Source organism: Periplaneta americana, chromosome 15 (assembly GCF_040183065.1).
Source record: "Periplaneta americana isolate PAMFEO1 chromosome 15, P.americana_PAMFEO1_priV1, whole genome shotgun sequence".
NCBI lineage: Eukaryota > Metazoa > Arthropoda > Insecta > Blattodea > Blattidae > Periplaneta > Periplaneta americana.
Genome location: NC_091131.1, coordinates 106185780 through 106205902, shown reverse-complemented (window position 1 = coordinate 106205902; position 20123 = coordinate 106185780). Strand labels below are relative to the sequence as shown.

The 20123-nt window shown below is 36.8% G+C and overlaps 1 long non-coding RNA gene and 1 other non-coding gene across 5 annotated transcripts; both read right to left on the bottom strand.

Annotated features, from left to right (window-relative positions):
* Nucleotides 1-590: 590 nt before the first annotated feature.
* On the bottom strand, nucleotides 591-15959 carry LOC138715255 (uncharacterized). Of its 4 annotated transcripts, XR_011336198.1 has the most exons (8): nucleotides 15753-15952; nucleotides 15461-15566; nucleotides 12473-12600; nucleotides 11797-11952; nucleotides 9141-9292; nucleotides 1524-1665; nucleotides 1357-1433; nucleotides 591-999 (listed from the first exon to the last, which is right to left on the bottom strand). It is a non-coding gene; the product is annotated as an uncharacterized lncRNA (long non-coding RNA). The 4 variants fall into 4 exon arrangements; XR_011336199.1 differs by adding an exon at nucleotides 5781-6020 and having other exon boundaries at nucleotides 591-1665; nucleotides 15753-15959; XR_011336197.1 differs by having other exon boundaries at nucleotides 1357-1665; nucleotides 15753-15953.
* A 3595-nt stretch (nucleotides 15960-19554) lies between these two features.
* Nucleotides 19555-19626, bottom strand: TRNAY-AUA (transfer RNA tyrosine (anticodon AUA)). Its single transcript has one exon. It is a non-coding gene; the product is annotated as a tRNA-Tyr (tRNA).
* Between the last annotated feature and the right edge of the window lie 497 nt (nucleotides 19627-20123).

Below are 20123 nucleotides of genomic sequence, written 5' to 3'. Positions count from 1 at the left end.
ATGCATCTTAAGGCACTAAATTAATGTTAATGAAAGGTGTTCCTTTCTTTAATTATTCAATTTGTTTATTTGTTTTCAAGTATCTAGTATTTTTTACCCATTTCCTTTCCATTTTTAAAGCAATTAAAAAAAACTCCTGTATTAAAAGTAAATTCAATTCAGTTGTATATCTCATTTACCTCATTATTATTTAAACTTACTAAATAATTATTAATGCAACCTTAGCTTCTAACATTTCTTTCTTTTAGCCTCTAACTTATTTGCCACTGTTTTCTGTGTCCGCTTGTACAGAATTAATAATTTATAATTACAGAGAATAACAATATGAATTTCATTAAATATGAAGAGATATTTTAAGACATGAATCTACGCGAATATAGTGTGTTCCAGTAGACTCGAAACAGACGCACGTGCACGCGCGCACACACACGTGCATATACAGACATAAACACATAAACAAAAATCGAAAAGTCAGATCTTAACATAGAACTACACGTAGGTGCGATCACCTGTCGACAGGTGCACAGCATTACTATGTTGCATATCTTTATGTAGAATTACATGTGTGTGGTGTGAGAAATGAAACGAGGTTGTGTATACAATTATCATTTATTGGGCGACAAATCATGGCACTACAGATTTAGTAGAATCATATATGGCAAGAACAAGACAATGATATGAGAATTATGGCACGTGACGGCTGCATCGGAAGCCGTCAAAATTTCTAATGAAGATCATGTCGCTGCACAAGCTGCCAAGAGCGCCTTCCTGAGGGCAGCCTCAAACCAAATATATCATGCACGAAGTCAAGGAAAGCAGCATCGTCGATTCTGAAAATGTCACAGACATGTCTGAATGGTTGTTGACGATGCTTTGACACCCTGTCCCGCTCCAATTGGCCCAGATATCGGTCAGTTGCTGTTCTATCCACGTCCACGAGTTCATACTGCACAGCGATGTCAGGTACAGATGTCTCAAATTTGAAGCTATACCCCATACCTAGTGAGAAAACAGACACAGTTCTATACCAAAAGGAGGTTAAGAGGAAGAAAATCAAAACATGAAGAATACAAGAACAAGAGAAATAAAAGAAGAGGAATACAAGAAGTACAACGGAAATGCGAAAACAAGGGAAATACAAGGAGAACAAGGGGAAGACAGGAAAACCACGGTAATACAAAGAAAACAAGAGGAATACAAGGAGAACATAGAGAATGCACGAAAAAGAACATAAACCATACTTGCAGTTAACAGTACAATGTTATAACAGCTATAATGGAGTACTATAAAAGTAAAGAAAAAAATTTCACTTCTTCATTTAGTATTATTAGGACAAATGTTAGCTACGTTTCTTACAGGTTTACATCTCCAGTACAGACAAGAGTTTTCCTCTGTGCTAATCTTCCAGGTAACTGCGAGGTTGATGTAGTTTCCTGTAAAATAAATATATTAGATTCTTTCCTTCTAGCAAAGAGAAATCACCAGTTCTCATGAAATGGACAAATACTACTTTAGTTACTTACCTGTGCCATATTTATTTGAATGTACAGATCTTATTTTTTCACAGATTATTATTTTGCACTGTTCAGGTAATCACAACACACACTCTTTTTGCTCAGCCAACTTCAATCTGTATACGAGTTTCGTCATTTCTCCACATTGTTTCTGTAAGATAAAATATGTAACATATATTACTGGCTCAGAAGGTAAATTCCGTCTCTCAACTGCTGATAGAGTGTAACTTCTAAGCTGTGCAACAACTTGCAAACAAGTCACATACTACTAACAAACATTACTTCATGGGGTTCGGGAGAGAAGGAGCAACAGGACAACTGCTCTTACTTTTTAATATCATTCATTCATTCATTCATTCATTCATTCATTCATTCATTCAGTGTTCTGCTCAAGGGCAGGTCTTTCACTGCAAACTCGGCTTTCTCCAATCTTTCCTATTTTCTGCTTTCCTCTTTGTCTCGGTCAGAGTGTGGTGCCGACCACACCACCTCATTCTAGTGCCGAGGTCATGGAAAGCATGGGGCTCTACCTCCATGCCCCCCCAAGTGCCTTCATGGCATGTTACGGGGATACCTTTACCTTTACCTCTTTGTCTCCGCATATGATCCATATATCTTTTTTTTCTCCACATTTCTCCAGATGTATTACAGCCTTAGGCTTATTGTGCTACCTATGTTTAATTTATACCGATTCATCAGCTCTGTGTCCTTGATTAAGGTGTACAGTCCAGATATAGAATTCGGTTCAAAATCTTTTGGTTCTAGAGATTCTTTCCCAAAGATAAAGTATCTTCTGCGAGCCAATGCATCGCAGGAGTAAATGATATGCTGGACTGTTTCAGTATCCTTCCCACGGAATCTACAATCTAGGTTACCTTCAAGCATACCCATTATACAGGGCTCCTATAAAAGACCTTTCCAGTTTCGAACACATGAAGCGTGACCAGTTTCACACCAGAATAAAAAAGAGGACACAAAGCTTCAAAAAGGAGGACATTGTTCGAAAAAAAGAGGACAAAAAATATGTGTACTTAGATTTAAGCTTAGGCCTACATTATACTTTAAATTACGTCAATATCTGTTTCATTACAAAATATTTACAGTACAGATTTAGGCATATACCACACTTAAAAGTATGTTAATATCTATTTTATTACAAATTAATAAAATTATGATAAAACTTAATAATAATGATTTTACAGTTAGCTACATATGAAAGTCAAGGGAACTATAATTATTAAAGACGACACAAAATATCTATTTAGATTCACATTCACACCTCGATCTCTCGATTTACTAGCTACCTCTGAGCAACGACCATAACAAGAAAAAGCAAAAGAGTATGATCATTGGCAAAGAGTATATTCTGTCGATGCTGCTGCCACCTACTTGGCAAATTACTTAAAAAGGGCGTCAAATCAGATAATTTCAAAATATCAGGCATACAAGTTACGAAAAAGAGTACATTTCTTGATTTTTTTAAAATCCATCCAGACCTCAGACAAAGGCCTAAAAAGGAGGACATGTCCGGACAAAAGAGGCCGTCTGGTCACCCTAAACACATGTAATTTACGTTCTAAGAATCTGAGGTGCATGAAAGAGAAACTCAAAAAGTTTAGTTGTGGCAACATTGTTTTCCTAGTTCGTAACACTGCCTCATAATAGGGAATATAAACAAATTTGTTCACTGTTGAGACGAAATGACTGCTACAGAGGACAGAAAAGCTTTATTTTCATGTCAACCAGTCAGTTATTAATATGCAACGGCATTATCGAACAAAATTTGATGCAAATCCAGTGGGCCTACAATCCGTAAATGGTACACTGATTTTAAGCCAAGATTCTTTGCAAGTGGTTGTGATTTCATCCGTACCGACTACAGCTACTGCAAGTCCTAAACCAGAGGACAAAGTGCTAAGAAGAAATTTCTGCATAAGTTTGCAGACTTTAATTGTAAACGATGATGAATTTATTCGTTCTGTGGTGTTATCTGACGAAGCCACTTTTCATCTTTCTGGTAAGGTGAACAGACATAACCTCAGAATCTGGGGGTCGGAAAATTCGCGTATCTACGTGGAACTTGACTATACGCTGATGTGTGCCATGTTACCAAGGAGGGACACATTGAACATCTTCAAGATAAGGAACTAAACTTTTTTAGTTTCTTTCCATTGGTACTATCTTCATGCACCTCAAATTCATAGAATGTAAATTACATATGTTCGAAAACGGAAAAGTCTTTTGCAGGAGCCCTGTATTAAGATTCTTTGCACAGGAGCATAACCTGTGAGAAAAGCTGTAATTGCTCTCAGCTGAAATCTATTACACTGAAGTAATATTTCAGCATGGTCTAATAATAAATTGTTTCCCATGGTTGATACCTGGTGTCTTGATCCAGGTTTTGTAATGTTAAATATTAGACCACTTTTTAATTGCCTCTCTGACAGAGCACTTAGGTGACTCTGGTCCAATGTATTTTGTAGCCACCCCTTATCTTGCAAGTTCGTCAGCTGTTTCGTTTCCCTCAATGTCACAATGCCAGATGAGTTTAACCTCATTCTGTTCTGCCAGTAAGACTATGGCTACTTAAAGCCATAAGAGCAGCCTGGCTATCCGAGAATATAGGGATCTGCTTCCCTGTGTAAGCTCTTCTTATATTTTTATGAGCACGTTGAATAATCTGTTTGAAAAACAGTGGCATGTTTACCCAAGGGAAAGTTAAAGCTTATCATTGGTCTGATGCCATAAACTCCTGATCCAGTTTCTGAGTCTGTCTTTGATCCATCTGTATACCACATCAAAGACTTCTCAGGAAATTTTGAAGTTTTGCTTTTCTGAAGTTCAGAATCAATGATGATTTTGAAATTCTTTGTGTGATGTTGGACAGGATTAATGTGGTCTGATCCCATACCCAGTATGTTATCTGCCATAAATCTTTTGATTTCTAACAAACCTGATTCTACATCTGAGAATTTCAGTTGCTTAGAAGGAGAGCCATTCTCGCTTCCTCCATTACTATTACGTCTAATGGAGTCAAGTTTAAGAGTGCTTCCATAGCTCCAGTCAGAGTTGTCTTCATGGCTCCCATTATAGCCATACAGGCTGTTCTTTGAATTTTGTATAGCTTAATTTTGGAGTTGTTTTGAAGAAACTTCTTCCACAAAACCAGAGCTCCATAAGTTACAGATGGTCTGATTATTCTGGTATAAATCCAATGAATCATACTAGGCCTTAATCTCCATTTCTTTCCGTATGTGCACCTGACAGTTTCAAAAACTGTATTTGCTCTTATTATTCTGTTTAAATGTTGATTCCAGTCTACCTTAGAGTCAAAGATCACCCCTCAGTACTTGACTTCCTCAACAATTTTGAGTTTTTCACCTTTAAGAAATAATGGTCCTAGTCCCTTTAAATTTCTTTGTCTGGTGAAAGGTACTATAGCTGTTTTATGAGGACTGATCCTAAGACCTTCTCTCTCAGCCCATGATGTCACCTTATTTAGGGCCACTTGCATAAGTTCCCTAATGGCATTCGTGTATTTTCCCCGAATTATGATGGCTATATCATCAGCATAACCCATAATTTTTAAATCCTAGATTACCGACTTCTACCAGTAATCCATTTACTACTAGATTCAACAGTATGGGTGATGAAACAGCTGCCTGTGGACAACCTCTCATGATCTTTACAGCTAAACTACTGCCCATGAGGGTTGTATGTATCACTCTGCCTTCCAGCATGGACTCAGTCCACCTGATACAGGTTTCATCTACACCATGTTTCTTTGCAGCTGTAGTGATAGCTATAAAGGAGGTATTGTCAAAGGTGCCTTCAACATCAATGAAGGCACCAAGTGCCATCTCCTTATATTTAATTCTCTTTATCAGTTTTTATGCAATCTGAAAAAGTGCAGTCTCTGTTGACTTGCCTTCATGAGAGGTGTGTTGGTTCTTGTACAAAGAAGAGGTGTTCAAAGCATTCAAAGCACCGTCCCTTACATGCCTGTCTACCAATTTCTCAAGAGTTTTGAGTATAAATGATATTAAACAGACAGGACTTAGGGACTTGAGCCAGGGTCAAAGATTCGGTATAAATACCGCCCTTGTATGCCTCCAGTTCAATGGTATGTATCCTAATGCTAAACTAGCCCTTAAAATAAGGATCAGTTTACGTAAAGATTAATTTTTGGTCCTACAGAATTTATCTGTTATGATAACAATGGTTATTAGAGGATAAAAATTCGCTCGGGTCCTTGGTTCTACGTACCAAGCGCTCTAACCACTGAGCTACATTGAAGTTCAATCCACAGCACTGGATTGAATCCCGCTCCTCTAGTGTTTTTCCCTTTGTGGCTTCACTCCATGTTCGATATATATATATATATATATATATATATATATATATGTTGACATATATTAAGTCAACTCCTCTAATAAGGATCAATTGTTTGTGTCCAATGGCTCATGAGTTTCGCTGCAAACTTGTCAGTGTTGAAATTTTCAAAGACTGTAACAAAAGAAGGTTCTTCAATCGCTCACAATGGTATCATAAAATGTACAACAAACTTTGCTACATCTTCATTAAATTTTTCTTGACAAAATAGGCTTTTATTTCTGTGTGATTTTAATGATGAATTGATGAATTGTTTTGGCGTGTCTCCAGTGTTTTACTTTTCTTATTATTATTATTCATACATTATGCCCTACTCATTAACAGAAATATCACTATGCTTTCTTTTCAAATAACATAAAATTTGAAGTACAATTTATTACTAGGGCCTATAATCTTTTATTTTCACAGTTTTAGGGTGCCATTTAATACAAATTGCAACAAGCTTAATAGAAGTAGATAATTCAGGAATAGACTTGAAAAAAGTACCATCCAGTAAAGTCATTGGAACTTCAGTAATTACGTGGAGGTTAGATGAACTAGTACTTGGCACCAAAGTTTTATTTGTATCAACTGAAGAACTTTCTCTTATGAAGCCACTTTCAGTACTAGTATATTCAGACATCGTTGACTTGGCAATAATACTAATAATCGAACACCATAAAGTAGTAGAATCTGTAAATACACAATGGGAAGTTGGAAACACAGCAGCAAATACAGTAACACACAACGTACATCTACTGTGTCCACCATTATGTTTCCACAGGTACCAACTACAACGTAGTGAACAGTTGAACACTGCACACAGTACACACTACAGCACTGTCGATGCACAACATGGCATTTGGTGAAGCCATGTGATCAGTCACAGTACATGCGTATAGAAATCTCTCCGATGAATTTATTAATAGTTCGTAAAAAGAGCTTCCTGTTTCTGCTACAGACAATATTTTTAGTTATTGATAACAATTAACAATTACATAAGTATGTGATTCAATTGCAATTAACAATTGAATTTAGTTATGATTAATATTAATTGAAATTAATATCAATCAATCTTCTTAATGTAACCAGCTGTTTGCTGACAACATAAAGTCCACTGTAGTCCACTGTGTCTATTCAGTTGTTGTTTTTAACGAGAAATGAGGGGTATTTTGATCAGTATTCATTATAGATGTCTGACGCTAGTTGCCAGAGTTGGGGTGTAGTCAATATATACTGCAGGGCTGTGTCTTCTGCAACTGGTACTGATGATTTTAATTTTCTTCTTTTGTGGTTTATGGATGGACAGTATAGAAGAATGTGTTCCAGATCTTCATCATGATTATTACACCACAGACAAGTATGATTATCAGAAATGTGAAATCGGTGTAGGTACAATTGAGTGACAATGTGACCTGTTCTGGCTCTTGTTAAAAATGTTTGAACATGTCTGGGCAAGTTTTTGTACATTTCCAGGTCATTTGGTTTCTTTTGTACAGACTGTAAAATTTTTCCTTTGTCAGAAGAAAGCCAATTGTTGATCCATAAGTTTGTAAAATGAGACTTTACTGAAGCAAAAGCACTGGATAGAGATATCACTTGAAGAGGTCTTGGTTGCAAATATGTTGCCTGTTTTGCAATATTACCAACTTTCTCGTTTCCAGGTATACCACAATGACTAAGTATCCATTGAAATGTTATTTCCTTTTGGAGTTCTTTTAGTTTACTTAGTTGTTCCTGAATTGGAATAATTCTATGTGCATATAAGTTTGGTACATATTTAATTATATTAAATATAGCTCCCTTGGAGTCGGTAAGTAAGCAAATAGATTTTTCAGAAATTTGAGTAACACACAGAAGAGCAGCATCAATAGCTAGCAATTCAGTGTCAAGACTGGAGGAGGATGAACATGGTATGAAATAACTTTCTTGATATTTTGGAATATAATACCCTGCTCCTGATGTCCCATTATTAGGATTTAGAGATCCATTCTCTATAAATTTGAAGGTGATCCTTACATGTGCTGCAGAGTAGTTCCATGGCATCTAACTTAAGAATGTATGGAGGATCATTTCTGGAATGATTTCCTGGAATTTGTATACTATGTTCTGGAATCACCCATTTCCATGGAGGAATTTCGTTCACAACTGGAGTTTTAGCAATGAGTGTGTCTGTGATATAGACTGGTATTTCTTCTTTTCTATTTTATAGAAATTACACAGGATATCATCTGACAGTTTGAAGAACATCTGAGATCTGGATGAGGCTTGCAATTTTAAATGTATTTTTAGATCCTTTTGTAATATATAATGTCTGATTGGTTGAATATTACATTCAATTTTTAGGGCAACAGTTGATGTGGTTTTTGGTACTCCTAGGCATAATCTTAAGGCCGAGTAATTGAAATTAATGTAGGAATTAATTACTTTTAATTGACTGATTAATTGCAATTAAATTTAATTGATTAATGCCCAACAATGACCAGAACATAGTACGAAATAGAAATATAAAAATTATCATTTGAAAAGGTGGAAAAATTCAAATATCTCGGAACAACAGTAACAAATATAAATGACACTTGAGAGGAAATTAAACGCAGAATAAGTACAGGAAATGCATGTTATTATTTGGTTGAGAAGCTTTTGTCAACCGGTCTGCTTTGAAAAAAGCTGAAAGTTAGAATTTATAAAATAGTTACATTACTGGTTGTTCTGTATGGTTGAGAAACTTGAATTCTCACTTTAAAAGAGGAACAGAGGTTAAGAGTGTTCGAGAATAAGGTGCTTAGGGAAATATTTGGGGCTAAGAAGAATGAACTTACAGAAGAATGGAGAATGTTACACAATGCAGAACTGCATGCATTGTATTCTTCACCTAACATAATTTACTTACTTACTTATGGCTTTTAAGGAACCCGGAGGTTCACTGCCATCCTCACATAAGCCTGCCATCAGTCCCTATCCTGAGCAAGATTAATCCAGTCTCTACAATCATATCCCACCTCCCTTATATCCATTTTAATATTATCCTCCCATCTGCGTCTCGGCCTCTCCAAAGGTCTTTTTCCCTCCTGGAAGTGGGATATGATGGTAGAGACTGGATTAATCTTGCACAGGATAGGGACCGATGGCGGGCTTATGTGAGGGCAGCATTGAACCTCTGGGTTCCTTAAAAGCCATTTGTAAGTAAGTAAGTATAGGTGTATAAGGCTGTAATAAAATTGAGAAAACGAGTTCTAAGATTTATGTACTCACAGCCATATGCTATAACCATTTCTTCGTCAGACTCTGGATTATCAGCATCTCCATAATGTCTTCTTATCCTCTTGTTTATTCTAAATTCTCTGTGGCTTTCTTGTAAACATGATCTGCTTCCAAGTCTGGTCCTCCCGGATAATTCCCAAGATCTGCAACATATTCACATGGCTATAATTTCCATCTTAAATCAACACGCAATTCTAATGCCTTGCTCTCAAAAAATAATACATTTGGGGATTCATTTCGAATCAGTGTTGCTAAAATTTTTGGTGGAGGTTGAATACAACTATAATCGCCATGCGAGCCGGAGTAACGACCGGCAGATCAAAGAAAAGGTTAACAACAATAACAGACCTGTCGATTGCATACTGTTCTAAAGCGATGTTGTCGCGTCTTTTTCAAACTGCAGAGCGTACAAACGAGAAACACGACTACTATATAACTAATATTATATAATAATAATAATAATAATAATAATAATAATAATAATAATAATAATAATAATAATAATAATAATAATAATAACAATAATAATACTTTCAGTAATTAAATAAATATGTAAATTACAGTTATTAATTACCTGACATCCTAGCTCTCATCTGAACTGCTTCCTTCACTGTCACCGTCACCTACACTTATAATGAACGAGTCTCTGTCGTTTTCAGAATCGCGAACAATATATTGGCGTTCTATTTCTCTTGTCCTGTTAACACACTTTGTCCACAATTCCGAATTTATAAGTTCAACACATTCTCGTATAGTTCTGCATACACTGTCACTACGTGATGGAGTCAAAATTCGTTTTCGAACTTCATGTTTTAAGCGCGCCCAAATAAGTTCAATAGCATTTAAATTACAGTGATATGGGGACAACTGCAAAACCTCATGGCCGAAATCTCTTGCAATTTTGTCAATGACAAACTCTCTACTGATATTAGCTTCTTTTATAAGTTCAAGCAATACAGATATAGTGGGGAATGGATTGGGTACTTCTAGATTGTGTTGTACCATGAAGCTAATAATATCATCCTTTCTTGTGGATCTATTTGGTAGCATAAACTGTAGCCTGAAATGATAAGCAGCGTTATCCATTACAATTATACACGGAGGGCTTGTTGGAAGATTTTTCATTAATTTGTTTGTAAACCAATCCTCGAAAATTTCAGAATTCATTTCATCATGTGAATCTGCTTTGGAGTCTCCTATATTTCTAGCTGAAAGGAACAAACAATTTGGAACCCAGCCATCACTACTACCTGCGTGCAAAACCATAATTCGTTTCCCGCGTGATACAGGGGCATTAAAGGCACATGAGCAACTCCCATCATCCCAACCTTTTTTGGGGACATCATGGGTGTCATACCATGTCTCGTCCAAAAATATAATTTTATGGTCTGCCGATCTTTTAGAACGAAGTGTGTTCAAATATTTGTACCTCCACATTACTATTCTCGACAACTCCATTATCATGCATCTTTTGATAAGAATTCAGAACCTGAATCCTAACTTTTTCAATAATTCTCTCAGTCTTGTTTCTTTGTAGGGGAATTCACACTTGTTTTGAAGTTCTATTAATAATTCACTAACTGCTGGCAACTGTCCATTTTTTAAAAAATCATACACCGTTCAACAAATCAGAATGCAGGTGAAGTTATCAACTTTTTCAAATTTCTGTTTTTTATTTTTACATTTTTTGGGTGTTTTAGGACCTCTTTCTACAACTCTGCTTACGGCTTGCCTACTTAAACCAACAGCTTTTGCGGTCTCTGTAATCGGTCCCTTGCCCAATTTATTACTTTTGACGTAGGCATACACATTACGAATTATTTTCTGAAACTGTTTATTCAATATCCCCATACATTTGCTACCTGTAATTGTCTTACTTCTACTAGTTGAAGGAACACACGCATTAACATTACTTTCAACTTCATCATCGCCTTCCCACGGCCTCCACATCTTAAATATTAACACCAACTTATAATTTCCACTTGAAATGTTTTACTAAACTGAACGAACTTTTGTTATTAAAAATGGCAACCTTGGTTCTTACTCCACATAGACTTGATATGTACACGTCAAAATTCAATCCTGGATTGCCATTGGCGGCAACCGTTTTTTGTAGAATATGATTGGAGCAGTGGGACTAAAAGAACCGCAATCACAAGCGACAAACAATGACTTATAAATATCAAAGACTCGCCGGTCGTTACTCTGGCTGGCACGGCGATAATACACCAATTTGTAGCATACATGAAATCAATGAAATGGACAGAGAAAATGTATAACAAAGAGTTGAATACTACAAAGTAAGACCACAATACATTCACAAGATTGATAGGATACATGACGTGAATGAAGGACCCTGGGTAATGGAGAAAATGTGGAAAGGGGAACTTCACTCTAGGAGACAAAAAACTAATGCTGGTCAAGGAGAACATGCATGTAGTCTAGAGCCAGATCTTGATGTGATAAAACAGAATTGAAAGCCAAGGAATGGAAGAGGAAAAAATGGAGGCACACAGCAGAGGCTAACTTCCAACCCAGGAAGTATAGCCAGAAAAGAAGAATAAGAAGGAAAATTAATTTCAGAGTATAGGTATATAAGGCTATAATAAAAATTGAGGGAATGACCTCAAAGATTTATAGTACTCACAGTCATTATGCTATAACCATTTCCTTCTCTGACTCCAGATTACCAGCATCTTCATAATCTGTCTTCTTATTCTCTTGTTTATTCTAAATTCTTTCTGGTTTTCTTGTGAATATCTTCTGCTTCCATGGTTGGCCTCCCTGGATGAGTTCCCAAGTCCTGCAACATATTCACACAGGTTCAATTTCCATCTCAAGGCACCATAGAAGTAGTTTCGGTGATTTCGGAAGTGAAAATCGTTGAATTCATAAGGATTTTTTTGTGGAGGTGAAGCTGATTGTCTATGCAAAATATACTAACAAAAGCCTAGACTAACCAAACCTAACCTGGATAAATTTCGGAACAAGGATACCTTCCTTTCCCTCTTACTCCAAAATTCCAACCTTGTGCACACAAAATAAATCACTGACACTGAAAAGTGCATAAGCATGATGATGCACATTCCACAAACAGAGATAAATCTGCTCTTTTTAGTATTTTAAGATAATTGTTGTCAGTGAGGTAACAGTTTACTGAAAATTTCCCCCTAACCTGTCACAGATTCGTATATGCAATATGTACAAACGGAGTATGAAGGAAATTATCTCAGGACGAGAAGCTCATGCCACAATCATGAAGGCTGTGAGATCATTAAGTGCAGATGCGCGGACATCTCGTGCACTGCCACTGCGATCCTTACCTGGATCTATGTAAGTAGTGTTGCTGGAGTCAGCCAGCGATATACATCAGAACCAGACGTCCGCAAGAACAATAGCTGATTTAACTCAATAGCTACTGAGGACAGCATGGCAAAGACCTGAAACATGTCTAGATAACACGAATTTCAACTTTTTAAGTGTTTTAATACTGTAACATTTTAATGATTTAATGGAAAATACTGTTGAATAATGGCTAATAATCAGAGTTTTACCATATTTCAATAAATTGTCTTTCTTTAGGGCATGAAGGGCCTTAGGAGCAGCAAAAGAAGCCTCTCCTTCCTGTATATCATCACTGAAACATTTAAATCTAATAATCTGTCTCTGATCTGTTTGGTTCAGCCAGTTATTTCTTACACACTTTAAAATATGTACACTGTCAAAAATAAAGTACACAGAGGTTGCTCTGTGACACTGCTATTGTGGTGGTTTGTTTTTTACTTTCAGCTCTGGGAGGTTACTAAATAATGAAACTTTCTGTTTATAGCATTGTTATCTGAGACAATGCCAAAAACCTGGAAACCTATTTCCTCCAGCTTTAAAATAAGTAATACTCCTTACAAACAAATACAAATGTTCAGTTTTTATGATTGCGACAGGCAAGTTATGTGCTACATCTAAATAACATGTGTCCGAACTTCGTACCATAAAAACATATGCAGTAGAAGCACACTGTGAATTTCTTCTGCCTGACCAGCTATTATATTCCCATTCTTGTAATCAAACTGTGCTTTTAAATATATAATACATTAATTAGAGCTTACCCTGAGCTAAGTACACTTAACACACATAGATTTAAGAAACAAATCAGATTAATTATTTAATTGTTTAAGCTAATTGAGTTAAAATTGTTACTCTAATATTCATGTACTTCTGTATTTTCTATTTGTATATAGACCCTGTTATTACATGCTGTATGTATTTTACCATTTATTAATGTGATTGTGCTCAATGAACTCTCGTAATTTTGTGATATATTTTGTATAACTGATCTGAACTGCGCCCGAGCATGAGCTTCTACTCTTTCGGGCTGCAATGCCTAATGTAGCTCAAGTGTATAGTATTAATAAATATTATTATTATTATTAAAAAAAAAATGGATTTCATCCACGAGCACTAAAACATTTTTATTTTCCTCCTTTATAAATGATACTTTCTTGAACAAGTAATTTAAGAAACCTGAATACTGTTGATGAGCTACTATTGGACTAGTGAAAAAATCGTTGCACACCCTACTTAATGTAATTTCACAAGGAAAAAATAAACCTGAATTTCTCCTTAGGTATCTGTAACAATGTGGGGATATAATTATATCGTACCAGTAACCAGAAAACTATTAACTTCCATGAATACCTCATGCTGGACTTCTTACAATTTAACAACAATTGAACTAGCAAATTAATTGTCTCCTCTTTTCCTGGCAAGTCAATACACAAGTTAATTAGCAAGTCTTGAATCAATTCAAACTTGTCAGTAACTGCATACCTATTCTAAATTTTTAAATCTAACATTAATGTCATTCAGTATAGTGTTTAACTTATTTAGCCGATGTCACTTACCATGACTGGAAGAGTTGCATTGTCTATCCTTCTTAGCCTACTTGTGTAACACATGCAGTGTTAATAATAAATCACTATTAATAACCACATAACACAGAATTCTGGGATGAGGAACTTCACAAATTAATAACAAGTACACATAGGTAGCCTATTTTTCCTCACAAATACCCAATCACTGTCCAATTTCAAAATAAAAGTAAGTTCATCTAAAGAATTAAACAATATCATTTCCATTTGTTTATTATATTCAGATAAACTCTCCTCCATTGAAGCTTTAAGGAAATTGCTTTCTAGACGTTCCCTACGATCATCAGGATTCTCCCTGGATGATATTGTTTCAGAAATATATGAAGGACAGCCAGAAAGTTTTCAAGGCACAGTGTCTGAAATAATTTTTCATATGAAAACTATCTTAGATTATGGTGAAGACTTTGGAGAAACTTTAAACCATTTCCCACTGACATCCGTCATGTTGCCTTTTCGTGTGTTACTAATAGAAGTAACTATACCATGCCAGTTTGAAATTAATGTAGGGCGTGGAAAAAATTCCTATACTTCATCCATCATTATTTTCTATCAGATTATTTGAATGAGAACAAGCTCTAAAAACCTTAACAAACCAAATCAAACTTAACCTTCGTCATATTAACCAACGTTTCCTACCGAATTTAGTATTTAAAGCAGGGCTGGGCACAGGGAGCGGATCCAGACTCTAAGCGGGGATGCTTAATATTCATCCGTCACTGAATCAACGCTGCACAGTGTTCGGCGAGGAAGAAAGGGGATGAAGAGAAATCATATGGCTCCCTGTGCGAGAGTAGAATCCGCTTTTGCTGCCCAGCCCTGATTTAGAGGATTATTAGGCCTACATATTAGCATTACTTTTGACTAATTATTTCTTATGTTGGCGACACTGATTAGTGTGTGCAAAAACGGCATAACTGCAGTAGTGGGGAATGGTCTAAAGAATTTATGCTATTCTTAATTAATGATGGTTTATAGAATGTAAGCAACATAAACAACAATAAACAATGTATCTTATTAGTATTGAGGTCATAACCTCAAATCAGGAGCAAAACAACAATTTTGAATCTTTGAGGATGTAAACAAGCCACAATCAATCAATCTTCTTAATGTATCCAGCTGTTTGCTGACAACATAAAGTCCACTGTAGTATATTCAGTTGTTGTTTTTCACCAGAAATGAGAGGTATTTTGATCGGTGTTCATTATAGATGCCTGTTGCTAGTAGCCAGAGTTGGGGTATAGTCAATATATACTGCAGAGCTGTGTCTTCTGCAACTGGTACTGATGATTTTCAATACCGTACTAACAAATTACACTAGCTTGTAGGAAGCTATTATAGCTTATGTAGCCTAATTAGTTTCTCTTTGTACAAACTGCACCTTACCTTACTTAAGACGAGGATGTTATAATTGTTCTTAATCTTCCAGTCTGTGGATCATCACTGATGCTTCTCTTTCAAAATTCTGGGTTTCAAAATGTAACTCGCATATCTGAAAAATAAATTAATACTAATTAGTTTTTGTTTCTCAAGCTATACAACAATCTGCTGATGTTACATAACCTCTTATTTAGAGGTTGGTGATACACATTCAAACAATAGGCTACTATTTACAAGATAGGGGTTTTAAATTAGGTTTGCACAACATTTATCTAACATTATTGATACATATAATTACCTTTAGAGGTAGGTACGCAACATTTGCGTGGCATATTCGTATATTCACATGTAAATACACACATACACACACAGTACATAACAAAATCAGAATAACAATAATCCGTTTACTTCCATGATGCATATGCCGGTAACGATCGTACTGGCAGTGCATGAGACGTCCGCACATGCGCACTTAATCATCTCACAGCCTCTCATTACCATCTTACAGCCTCCATGATCCTGGCGCGAGCCTCTCGTGTCTTGATACATGCCTCCATGTTTCAGATCTCTCTAGCGGCGGAGATATGAAACTTGCGTCAGTGAAACGGGAAAGTTTAATGACAAAGAGTTTGTAAGATTACAAACTCTTTGTTTGAGTAGAATGCGTGAAGCGTGATAGCTACCATTCCAAAATATGTTAACAATAAGTCAATAAAACAAAAAGTTAGAAGGAAATACTTTCCAGCACACCTTTTGTAATGCTGTGTGCCTCTATAACAGTTATCGTCAGCACTCGCTGAGATGGGTAAAGGGTAAGCGGAGCCATCCCGTGTGCCCCATCGTGCATCAGGAAGAGGTAGAGAGCATACCCGCTAGCAGCTATGAATGCACCATAGTGCACTGTCTTCTCAGTGGGTAAGAGATGCTAGCACCAGGGTGCTCTGTGCTGATGACCGCTGCTCTATAATATGCTACATCTAATTATATTGTAATGGTTGCTGCAACATTAACATTATATGTAGGCCTACTATCCTAGATAGACCATTACTTCAGTATGAGATATTTGTGTAATTAATAATAATAATAATAAAAGATCCATAAATATCGACCTGTATGGCCCATATTAATGGACTGTCGGTATAAAAAATCCACATTGATGACTGTTGACAAAGTTGGATACTAAGCATCATTCTTTGCAATACTAGACCAATCTCATGTTCTGGTAGTTAGAACTTCTGGTTAAGTTTATGCGGTCCCAGGTTCCATTCCTGGTAAGATCAAGGAATTTTCCCTTAACAGGAATTGTCCCTGTTTTCGTCAATGGTCTGGAATTTATGTTAAGTTTAGATTTAAGGCCTTTCCTGATGCCACATAATCACTGTCCGTACCATTTAGGAAGACATCCTAAGAGGAAAAACTTGCGAGTGAGATGTGAGAATGAGAATACCTACTGACTTTTGCTCTTTGAGAAGGCTTTGGATCACGTACAGGTCACTTCAGATATTTCATGGTGCTTGATGCATGAGAGCCTGAGTAACTCTGTGGTTGGTCTGATGGCCGTATTGCTTTTTAAACCCTTCTGATTAAGATTAGATTTACTACGATGTGATACGAAAGTCACTTGCCAAATCATTGTGCTAATAAGTAATATAAGAATATGTTCCAAAGAAGGTAAATAAGAGTACCAGTAAGTGAATAATTATTACTGATCTGCTGATGCATTGTGGTGTCAAAAGTTCAACGTCAATACATGTGTTCCTATTTTTCCTTACTGAAATCTGGCAACTGATATCAGTTTCCCAAATACTTAATGACTCAGCACTTTCTTTTAACTCGTTCTTTTACGTAGCGTAACTAAGAAAGCATGGGCTCCTTCCTCCTCTGCAAAAATTTCCATTGGACACCCTCTTCTCATATCCGCCCACGCCCAAAGTTGTTGTATTGCTATGTTAGCAATGTATCTTTCACAACTAACATGCCATATTATTTCAGTGGTGAATTTGAATTTACCCAATAGTAATAACGGACTTATCTCACAATTTTCCAAAGCTTCATTGCTTCATCAACAGGAATTCAATGATAACTTTCTTGGCGTCAGTATTCCTGCTTTCTTCACTTTCAATGGCGAGTACAGATAATGAATTGAGTCTAATCTGCGAAATTAGCTTACTGAATTAGTGCACGGCCATTGCCATAGTGGCTGGTAAAGTAACGTAAGGAAAAGTTGTAGAACTGTACACAGATCAGGAACACTGCTGGAAATAGTAGGATTTTCTACAATTAATAATTCGGCCAGTCCCTTTACTGTTGAAAGTTTACGAATCTCTTCCATCATTATGGACTGAAAAATCAGAAGAATATCGTCCAGTTATATTGAGAGACCAGGAGACTAATGTACTAAATCCAGAGTCTGCCATTAGAAACAACAACAACAACATTTTGGACCGAAAACTAATCACTTGTTAACGAAATGTATGAGATAAATCTGTACCATAATATTTCCAAAATATGTTGGCTTTTTCAATCCTTTCATTTTCGGTTAAGGTGTGTAGTTTTGATGGCAGGAGCAGCGAGAATTTAGCTGAGATGTTCATGCTTCCAAAAGTATACTTTAAGCTAATGAGTTCTAATGTCCAGTTAAAACAAATACTCGGAAACTTTCTTCTGCGTTCTGTAATTGTTCGCCAACTGCCAGTTCAACAAAGAACTTCTTAACATGGCATTGCAATGTTGTTTTGAAAACAGGGTCTATTTTTCAGGAATTTCATATTTCCTTTGCTTCCTTTAAAACAGTACTCGAAAATTGCTGCCTCAACACTATCATATTATTTCGGGCTTATTTTAACAGTGATGTGGACGTCAATAAATCAATGGACTTTTCTTGTACATATTTTGAAATAATACTAACTTAGAGCATTGTAATAATTTACTCTGGAACATAAGCATAACTACAAAGTCAAAGGAAATTAGTTCCTTTTTCAATGCAAGAGCTGTATTTTTTCCGGAAGATTTGTTAGAGAGCAGAATTAATTCTCAAGGATGGCCCTTTAGTTACGCCCATGTGTCAATGCTAAAATTATAAGAACAGCTCTTAAACATGTTGCTAGTTTCGGCCCAAGACTTTATAATAAAATTACAAACCATTGTCCAAATTTGAAATATTTTAAAATTGAAGTTTTAAAAAGAAATTTATAAAATTATTCATGATACTTATATAATATTAACAAATGTGTGTATTTTTTTACCTTTTATTTCTGTCGACTATATTCATGTTTTTATTGAATATCACTGGCTTCTGTCTGATTACAATGAAAGAGTAATGGAACGGAGAAAAATTCTCTCCGGCGCCGGGTTTTGAACCCGGGTTTTCAGCTCTATGTGCTGATGCTTTATCCACTAAGCCACACCGGATACCACCCTGGCGTCGGACAGAATCGTCTCAGATTAAGCTCCAACTCTTGGGTTCCCTCTAGTGGCCGCCCTCTGCACTACGTCATAGATGTCTATGAATGTAGGACCGAAGTCCACACATGTGCTGAGGTGCACTCGTTATGAGTGACTAGTTGGCCGGGATCCGACGGAATAAGCGCCGTCTTAAATCACGAAGTGATTTACGCATATCATATATATTATTTTGATATACCGAAGTACATATGATATTTCCATGCAGATATTCGTCATCATACGATGAAAGAGTAATGGAACGGAAAAAAATTCTCTCCGGTGCCGAGATTTGAACCCGGGTTTTCAGCTCTACGTGCTGATGCTTTATCCACTAAGCCACACTGGATACCACCCTGGCCCCAGACAGAATCATCTCAGATTAAGCTCCAACTCTTGGGTTCCCTCTAGTGGCCGCCCTCTGCACTACGTCATAGATGTCTATGAACGTAGGACCGAAGTCCACACATGTGCTGAGGTGCACTCGTTATGAGTGACTAGTTGGCCGGGATCCGACGGAATAAGCGCCGTCTTAAATCACGAAGTGATTTACGCATATCATATATATTATTTTGATGTACCGAAGTACATATGATACTTCCATGCAGATATTCTGCGTCATCATACGATGAAAGAGTAATGGAACGGAGAAAAATTCTCTCCAGTGCCGGGATTTGAACCCGGGTTTTCAGCTCTATGTGCTGATGCTTTATCCACTAAGCCACACCGGATACCACCCCGGCGCCGGACAGAATCGTCTCAGATTAAGCTCCAACTCTTGGGTTCCCTCTAGTGGCCGCCCTCTGCACTACGTCATAGATGTCTATGAATGTAGGACCGAAGTCCACACATGTGCTGAGGTGCACTCGTTATGAGTGACTAGTTGGCCGGGATCCGACGGAATAAGCGCCGTCTTAAATCACGAAGTGATTTACGCATATCATATATATTATTTTGATGTACCGAAGTACATATGATATTTCCATGCAGATATTCTGCGTCATCATACGATGAAAGAGTAATGGAACGGAGAAAAATTCTCTCACGCCGGGATTTGAACCTGGGTTTTCAGCTCTACATGCTGATGCTTTATCCACTAAGCCACACCGGATACCACCCCGGCGCCGGACAGAATCGTCCCAGCTTATTCCGTCGGATCCTGGCCAACTAGTCACTCATAACGAGTGCACCTCAGCACATGTGTGGACTTCGGTCCTACGTTCATAGA